Raw genomic sequence first — 10156 nt, 5'->3', positions numbered from 1 at the left:
GTAGAAAGAACTTTGAATTGACTAAGGCTGTCACAGGAACACCATCGTCTATCTAAAGATCACTTCATTATGAAAGATGATAATGTCTTGAGCACTAGATCTGCTCCAATATTTCCTTATGTCACTTTTAAATTCAAGCTCTATTTAAGTGACGATCCACACTATTCTTCATCCTGTATGATCATTTTTCAAACAATGGTGATTGAAACTTCCACCATATAAGAACAACTTACATATTTGATGAAAGAACTTGAAAGCCTATCAAACTACATCAAAGGTCAAGACATCTATATTACCAAGTTGATAAATATGATGGAGAATATGAAGGAAGGATAATCCATCCAATTATGTGTGAAGCTTCATGAAACGCAAGAGAAAAGAGATTCCTTCGAAAAACAAGAAACAATAATTAGGAGTTTCAAGTGTTTGTGGAAGGACACATTTCCGTTGACCAATTGAAGGACTTCATCATGGAGACTATCAAAGATAAATCTGAGTCCACATTCACATTTCCTCTCACATATGAAGGATCGTATTCTCCAAGAATTGATAACCTAAAGATACATGTTGGCTATCAACCTCCTAAGTTGCAGGAATTCGAGGACAAGGGATATTCAAAACAACGTGTAGCACACTTTGTCAAAACTTGAAATAATACTGAAACATATGGTGATTATATTGTTAAGCAGTCTGTTCGATCTCTCACATGAATTTTTTTCGTCTGGTACATAGATCTTGAATATAGTTCCATCGATAGTTGGGAGTAGATGGAAAAAATTCCTTAAGAATTTTAATAACACGAGGTGTGTTGTAAGTATGATATAGCTTAGAAATGTCCGTTAAATGAATGATGAGCAAGCCATTAATTTCATAAATCGTCGAAGGAGCTTGAGTCTTAACAGTAAAGATCTCATTAATAAAAAATTTGGGATTGAAATATGGATTCAAGGTATGCATTGGAATCTTCATTATATATTTCAAAAAATAAAATCTAAAACGTTTGAAAATCTAGCAACTCGTGCTTAACTGAGTATGGCTACAAATGAAGATCAAGAGTTATCCAACATTGAGCCTCATGAAGAAAATGTAAATGATACTGAGTATGTGGACATGCTTTCATCCGAAATTGAAATTGAAGAGTATATGTAAGTTGACATTTTCCTCGACACATGAGTGTCACGATCCCAGACTATCCCCTACACGTGACATGGTGCTTAAAGCTACAAGTGACCCCAAACTAACCACATGGTGTGACATGATACTAAAATAACATACATAAATAGAATAAATTGAAAAGAGAAATAAAGTCTCAAGTAGATATCATATCATAAAAGAGAATCTAACACAAGGACCTCATACACAAAAATATAACTATCTAAAAAGCCTTTAATCATATAGGAGCTGCTAGGACAAATCCCTAGCTAACTCTAATTGTATGAAATACACAAGAAAGTCAAATAAAGTCATGTCCCCAAAATATGAGGGCTCACCGATAACAGTGGAAGTTGAAAGGATTATGTACAAACTGCGGCCTAAAGGATGTGCGTCATAACCTATATTATAAAAAAATATAGATAGTAAAGTATGAGGTCAGTACTTTGAATGTATTGAGTATGAGGGAAGACATAAAACATGATATAGGGACATGATAAGTCAGTAAAATGTGTTGATGCAATGAGCAAGTGAACATAACATGAAAACATATAATCTGATATGAAATACATAGTACAAGGTCATGCAATGTGTGGAAACATACTGAATTGTGGTATGTATACAATAACCAACATAAACCATATGAGCTATAATATGGAGTTACAGTGTTTTTCTCCCACACCCAAAAGAGAGTGTCCTACTTGCGAAAGCAAGGACCATGAAATCTAAGATAAGGTAGATCCACTAGCTAATTTCTATCTGAGACAAATCCTACGATGGCACATAGTTCTGGGACTCAGGAATTACTACTAAAGGTCCACAAATGCTAAATAGAAACCTTCATCCCAAAATTCCATTCGGTGCTAAGTGTACTCCTAATGGAAACATGCATAATAATGGAAACAATAATAATATGATAATACTGAATCATACTGAAACTCTGATAGAAAATTGAGTAGCTCCTAAATATTGATAATTGACCTTTATCTAAAAGCATCTAAATCATGATGATCATACATACTAAGAGATACTTCAATTGGAAGCATCATAATTAACAAATAATTTGATAATTCGAGACATGCATGTGAAAATAACATAATTTTGATCATGAAAAATACTTGCATGTTATAGGTTCAGGAAAAATATCACTGAAAACATGAAATTAAGATCAATTCATGCTTAATTGGATCAATCATGAATTGGAATTTCAATAAGAACCCATAAGAACATCATGAAATCCTAGAATCTAGAATTCATATCTTGAAGAAATTAGGGATTTCTAGGGACTTAATGGGTTGAAAAGAACACTGATGAAGTTCTCACATACCTTGATTGAAACCCTAACCTGAATTGGGAATAGAAGACTTGAAACTTGGATCCTTGTTCTTGCCTTGGGAGAAAACATGAGAGAAAAGAAATTGATTTTGGGTGAGCTATGAATGATGAGAGGTTAGAAACTTTAGGAATCACTTAGAGACACTTCAAATATGTCAAAATGACATAGTATAGGTATTAAAAGATGAAAAAGTCCTTGATGAAAACTGTCATATGACCTTTGTGGGTGCCATCCACGGATCGTACAACCTTCTACAGTCCGTGAAGAGGCCTATAAAATTTAGGGAGAAAAACTCCTGAGTTTTCTGAAGTTTCCTTACATGGACCATCCTATGGTCTATAAATGCTTCTACGACCCGTCCTGACCGTCAGTAAATGGTAGAGATCCTTAATTTTGTTTAAAGTTTCAGGGATTTGATCTACGAACTCATCCATAGTCCGTAAACCTTTATACGAGCCGTGAAAGCCCCTCATCCTTATGAAGGAAATTTTCTATGTTTTTGAAGTTCAGTCCACGAGTGCTTTCTATGATCCATAAAGCTTTTTATGGACCATATAACCTATCCTTAAAATTCCAATTTTTCAGACTTCAACAAACGTTTTGTACTTTCCTGGTTTATCTGAGTTAGGAAATTTTGAGTTGTCACAACGAGCCTAACTATAAGTTATAATATTGCTCGGCGCAGAAGCCTAAAATGTATGTCATAAAGCTCATCAATTTTAAGCTAATATTTCATGTTGTGAAGCTTGTCAAATTTGAGCTAAGTCTTCAAGTCACAATATTTCTCAAATTCAAGCCAAGTCTTCAAATCGTTTTGCTTCCAAATGCGAGAAGAACCTTCAAGTTTCCAAGCTAATCAAATTCGAGTAAAATCTTCAAGTCGAAATGTTACTCAACACATTAGCCAAAATGCATGTCATAGAGATCATAAAAAAATTGAGCTAAATCTATGTAGTGAAGCTCGTCAAATTTGAGCTAAGTCTTCAATCCATGAAGCTTCTCAAATTCAAGCTAGATCTTCAAATTGTGATGTTTCTCAAATTTGAGCAGAATCTTCAAGTAGGTTTAAAATAATTCATTAGGTTGAAAACTTTGAAATAGGTGACCTAGGCAAATTAGAAAAAAAATCTCACATGTTTTACATTAAAGTTAAAAGTAAATATATTTGATTACTTTAAAATTGAAAGAGATTTTATACATCAACAATCATAAGGAAGGGATGAAAAACAAAGCTGACATATCATCTTATAGAAAAATCCTCAGTAGAAAAAATATAAGACGCCAAGAAGTTGCTTGTCAAATCGTCTTGTATGCCTTTATTAAGTTTGCATCATCTCTTCAACAAACATCATCACTTCAAATTTTTTAATGGAACGATGCCACTATAACGAGACTTTATATTTGGCATGAAGGCATATTTTAAAGTCTAATTTGTGGAGTTGATCCCGACCAAGTAGTTTTTCTACGAAACTAGGATAGATTACACCAAGATCTCTTGCTTGCTAAAGTCGAAACTACAAAGAAACTAGGACAGACTACACCAAATCTCTTTCTCGCCAAAGCCAAAACTATAGGAAGCGGCACAAAGTGTGATTCGTTGCCACACCACAATTTAGAGGAAGCTATACCATTACTAAAAAATTGTCAAAAAACGATGGCCAAAAGCGATGGACTGCGTCGCTTTTTTGGTCAAAATCGATGGAAAAACAACGCAGTCACTTCCGTCAGTTTTTAGCTCGACGTTTTTCAGAAAGCGACGGACTGCGTCGCTAAAAAGCGACGGACAACGTCGTTTTTCAAATAGCGACGGATTGCATCGCTAAAACAGCGATGAACTGCGTCGCTTTTAGAGACGGACTACGTCTCTTTTAGCGACGGACTGAGTCGCTTTTTTACTATTTTAATTTTTTAAAATTTCTAAAGGGCGACGCAGTCCGTCGCTTTTCTGGAAATTTCATTTTTTAAAATCCCAGAAAAACGACGGATAAAAGGACACTGTCCGTCGTTTTTCTAGAAATTTTATTTTTAAAAACCCAAAAAAGCGATGGACAAAACCATGTTGTCCGTCGCTTTCCTAGGTTTTAAAAAAACATAAAACCCAAAAAAGTGACAGACTAAACCACGCTGTCCATCGTTTTTCTGCAATATTTTTGACAGCAGAAACTGGCAGTTTCTGTTGCCCACCTGCAAATGCAATTCAATTCAATTCTACACTATTCAGCCCAATCAAACACACAATTAGAAACAATCTAAACAATACATAAAACAACAAACTTAAAATAACATTCAAAAGTATCGAAATCATAAATTAAAGACTTATAAAATCTTTTAAAATTTCAGAAAGTTCATAAATGTCCAGAGATCTAAACTAGGGAGTGAGATCTACATAATCATCCTCATCACTCTCGTCGTTGGTGTCATCGGGAGCCGAAGTAGTAGGTCGACGAGCGAGGTTCATCACTTGTTCTTTGATTTGCTGAATGGTCTCACTCATGCTTTCGAGTTCAGCTACTCTTCTCTGCTCCGACTCTGCTAGTGCCGCTGTAAGTTTAGCTATTTGATCCGACATAGCAGCAATCTGAACACCGTCAAGTGCCTCGGCTTGACGTGACGATCCAATAACTTCTAAGCCTGACTGAAGGCGTCTAACATCGTTTCGAGAACCTAGACCATAGTATCTACCCTTGTGTGTCCCCCCCTACCACTTTTTCTTTCCAAATCTGAGCGGACAGTTCAGGTGTCAATTGAACCGAATTATCTAGATTCTCAGCGACGTACTTATGAAAGTCATTCTGCATATTAAATATACAAATTGACATCAATATATATACATATCATAAATATATTCACTATTGATATATATTATTCATATTAAATAACTTACAAAAGTTCGTTTGGCCTTTTCCTCCACCCACACATCCGGATCCGACTCATTTCCTTTCTTCCTGACATGAGTCTTTTTGAAAACCTCCGGTTCAATGGGAGTGCGTCCAAATTCTTTTTCCTATAAATAAAAACTGAAATTTATAACGATATATATGTATCAACTAATTATTTATTTAAAAGTTTGAATTAGAACTTACCATCTCTCGTGCAATTGTTCCAACCGTCTTTGCACCTCCGGTGTGCAACGAGCCACCTTTAAGACTGCCTCTAGCCATTTTGGCTTGATCTGATATTGCCTTAAACTTGTCTGTGTTCCAATACTGACCCAATTCATCAAAAACATGAGGCAACATCCAATCGGGACGTTCACCACTATCCCGAACGCTCTTTAGCCAGCTAGACAGTTTGACGGATGCCTTCCTTTCAAATGTGGACCAAATTGTACCTCGACTCCCAAGTACACATAGTCTGAAAGAAAATTGAATAACGTTAAGTAAATCGATAGTAAAAAAAAGTAAAGTATACTAAACTTAACTAAAAAATATATACCTTAAAGTTATTAAACATCACATGGCGTATACTGTTTGGAATCTCGCTCCAAGAGTGATAAGCTTGTGTATTGAGTCTTCTAACACACTCTTTTAAAGCCCGGGCAGCATCCTTTGCAGGATACCACCTGTAAAACACATAATAAATATGTTAGTTCATGAATAATATATTAATGTATAAGAAATAAATAAAATAAACTAACAAATAGATAACAAAACAAACTTACGATAATCGATCCGGCTCAATCATGACTCTACCAAGTCTGTCCTTCTGGCCAGGAGCTAGAGCAGACATCGTATAATGTGGTGTAGCACTAGGTGCAGCTGTAGATGAGGGTGATACATCAGGATGCATAAAACGCTGAGTCAATGGAGGTGTACCGGCCATAGCATCTGACTGCTTGCTACTAGAATCTCCAAGCCTCATGGCAGATAACTGAGGAGATGTATCTGTGGGAGATGGAGTACCTACCGATAAAGGTCGTGCTCGACGAATAGCCTTTAAAGGTAGGTCATCATAGCGTCGTGAAGGCAATGCCTGTGAAGTAGATGAAGCACCAACTGGTCGACGATAATTAGGATAATATTGTCGAGGATCCGCCGTACCAAACGGAACAGCAAATAAATGAGTATCATGGCTGATGCGCTCTGGCGCAAAAGAAATAGATCCTGCAATATCCTCAGGATCTATCGGTCTCCTAGACTTCTTCTTCTTAGCCTATTTAGTTTGGCTAACTCCAAGATTCTCGCGATGTCTATCACCGTCACCGCCTGATGACATCTGTATGCAAATTTACATGTATAATATATATAAAAATCATAAATTAAATAAAATTAGTAAAATACACTTACATATGTACTAGCTAGCTTTCATTCTACACTATTCCTCCTCGCTTGTTTCAATTTCATCATTCTCCCATTCTTCCTCCTCAGTTGTTTCATTTTCATTATCGTCCCATTCTTCGTCATCAAATAATTCATTTTCCTCATTCTCAGATATTTCTTCCTCAAAATTCAATATCTCATCATCAGATACTTCTTCTAATATGTGTTGAGGATGTTGTAGTGTGGTTTCCAATTCAACATCAACTTGTTGTTGAACAATTGCAACATCATTTTGATACGCCACATCTAAGACATTGTCAATTTCAATTCTTCCCACATGCTTACTTTTTATAACAACCCACCAATCAGCTTTGTCTCTACGCAATGGATATGAAGCGTAATACACTTGTTTAGCATGTTGTGCAATAATAAAAGGATCATAACTTCTGTATTTCCTGGTGTGCTTAACATCAATTATATTATGTTGATGGTCCACCTTTGTGCCTCTATGTGATGGGTCAAACCACTCACACCGAAACAATACAATCTTTTTATTAGGCCAACCTGAATACCTCACTTCAATAATCTCTTGAATGACACCATAATATTCAATAGTTTGACCAGTACCATCAACATCACCTTGTATATAGACACCGCTATTATTTGTTTTCTTGTTCCTAGATATTTCTTCAGTTTGAAACTTAAAACCATTGACACAATACTTATTCATTGCCAGTACTTGAGATTTAGGTCCAAGGGCTACTTCTTTCACTAATTGCAAATGTTGGACACTTGAGTATTCATCGTAAACCTACGTGATTGTTATTTCAAGTAATATAATTTAGTATAACATGAATATATTATTAAATACTTAGTGATTGCACACTTACATAGTTCCTCAACCATTTGGAAAATTCTGTATAGATGTCTTCATTACCCCATGTGTTTACGAACAAGCTGATCATTTTACATTAAAGTATTTCGTTAGTTAATGATCACTTATTAGTATGTAATTTAATAACATATTTTTAACACTTACTTGACATATGATTGAATCTCTAGACAATTAAGCAAAATATGTGTCACATCTGATTGCATTTCCATATCAGTGAAGCCTCGCTTTCTACGCTTTTTAGATCCTCGACCATTTTGATTAAAAATTGATATCGGTGGAAATAAAGGATCAATATCGCCTTCATCATTGCGATTGGGCCTGTTTCTCCTACATGACACATCATGACCAAAGTAATAAGAATAAAAATCACATGTTTCTCTCCCAATATGACCTTGAACACATGATCCTTCGATCCTTCCCCTTTGCTTAATCGTTTGCTTCGAACTATCAATTTTTCTGCATGCATATATGTATATATATATGTTAATATACAAAAGACTTGAAGAATATATATAACTTAGTGAATATTTCAAATGGATACCTCTCAAATGGATACATCCATCTTGTTTGAACCGGCCCTCCGAGGTGGACCTCTTGTACAAGGTGAATTGGAAGATGCTCCATCACATCAAAAAAACCACATGGAAATATCTTCTCCAACTTACTAGTAGTGACAAGAACATTTCCTCCATCCCATCTAAACTACTCTCCAACAACTTTCCAGAACACAAATCTTTAAAAAAAAGACTTATCTCTGTGATTGGTTTCCATATCCTTTCGGGTAGATGGCTAAAAGCGACAAGAATTAAAGTTTCCATGAACACATGACAATCATGACTTTTCATACCTATCAATTTTCCTTCATTCATATCTGCCCACTTTCCTAAATTTGAAGCATAGCCGTCTGGCATCCTTAAATTTTTAACCCACTCAATAATTTCACGTTTCTCATCCAATGTGAATGAAAAGCTAGCTTTGGGCTTAACTATTTTACCATTCTATAATTCCTGCAGCCATAACTCTTTTCTCCTACAATATTCCTTTATGTCAATTCTAGCTTTTGGATTGTCTTTTGTCTTACCCTTAACATCCATCATTGTGTTAAACAAATTGTCAAAGTAATTTTTTGAAATGTGCATCACATCTAGATTATGTCGTAGTAGATTGTCCTTCCAATACGGCAACTCCCAAAATATGCTTTGTTTGATCTAATTATGTTCAACACCATATCCAGGAAGTCTAGAAAGTGAAGCTTCTGTAACTTTAGGTAATTGAGAAATTCTCTCCCAAATTTGATGCCCTGTGAGTAATGGAGGTGGGGTGTCAGTTTCAACCTTATTTTTCGTAAATGCATTTTTCATCTTTCTAAACTCATGGTCCATTGGCAAGAACTAGCGATGACAATCAAACCATGTATTTTTTCTGCCATGCTTTGAAGTGAATGCCTTACTATTTTCCATGCAATACGGACATGCTAGCTTTCCAGCTGTCATCCAACCAGACAACATCCCGTATGCAGGAAAATCATTAATAGTCCACATTAAAGAAGCACGCATGATAAAATTCTGCTTAGTTGATACATCATAAGTCAAAACGCCTTCAAACCACAATTGTTTGAGCTCATCTATCAATGGTTGTAGATAGACATCAATCAAACTTTTTGGATTTCGGGGACCTGGAATAACACAACTTAGAAAGATGTAGGGACTGGTCATGCACATTTCAGGAGGAAGATTATACAGAGTAAGAAATACCGGCCAACATGAATAAGGTGAAGCATTATTAGAGAATGGTGTGAAGCCATCTGAACACAACCCCAATCTAACATTTCTTGGTTCACTAGCAAAATCAGGACATACATTATCAAAATGTTTCCATGCTTCACCATCAGATGGATGAGGCAAGACACCCGGTGACCTTCTATATTCACGATGCCATCTTATATGTGGGGCAGACCTCATCAATGCATACAACCTGTTTAACCTAGGAATGAGAGGTAGATAATGCATCGCCTGAACTGGGACCATCTTTCCAGTCGGACTCCTCTTATAACGAGTATGTCCACAAAACTTACAATTTTCTAATTCACTATCCGTCTTGTAAAACAACATGCATCCATTAACACAACAATGAATTCTATCATACGTCAATCCTAACTTGGACACCAAACACTTTGCTTGATAGAAGTTCTTTGGTTTGTTAAACTCTGGATTAACTAGTTCACCCAAAAGATCAACCATTGAGTCCATAGCAGCATTAGGAACATTCCAATCTGATTCAATATTCATTAATCTAACTGCAACTGACAAGGCAGAATGCTGACTCCCTTCACATAGTGGACGGCTAGACTCTTCTAATTGAACATAAAAGAGTCTTGCTTCTTCATTAGGAGCTTCATCAAAATATTGTTCCGGTTCCATCCCACCTTGAACCCCGAAAACATCATTGATCATTTCATGAACCCTATCATGTTCAACCCTAATTTGGCCATGTGGTGCAACCATATTATATACA

This window comes from Solanum verrucosum, unplaced genomic scaffold (genome assembly GCF_900185275.1).
Source record: "Solanum verrucosum unplaced genomic scaffold, falcon-dt-bn FXZP01000036.1, whole genome shotgun sequence".
In the NCBI taxonomy this organism is placed as follows: Eukaryota; Viridiplantae; Streptophyta; class Magnoliopsida; order Solanales; family Solanaceae; genus Solanum; species Solanum verrucosum.
Note: the sequence above shows the minus strand (reverse complement) of the source record.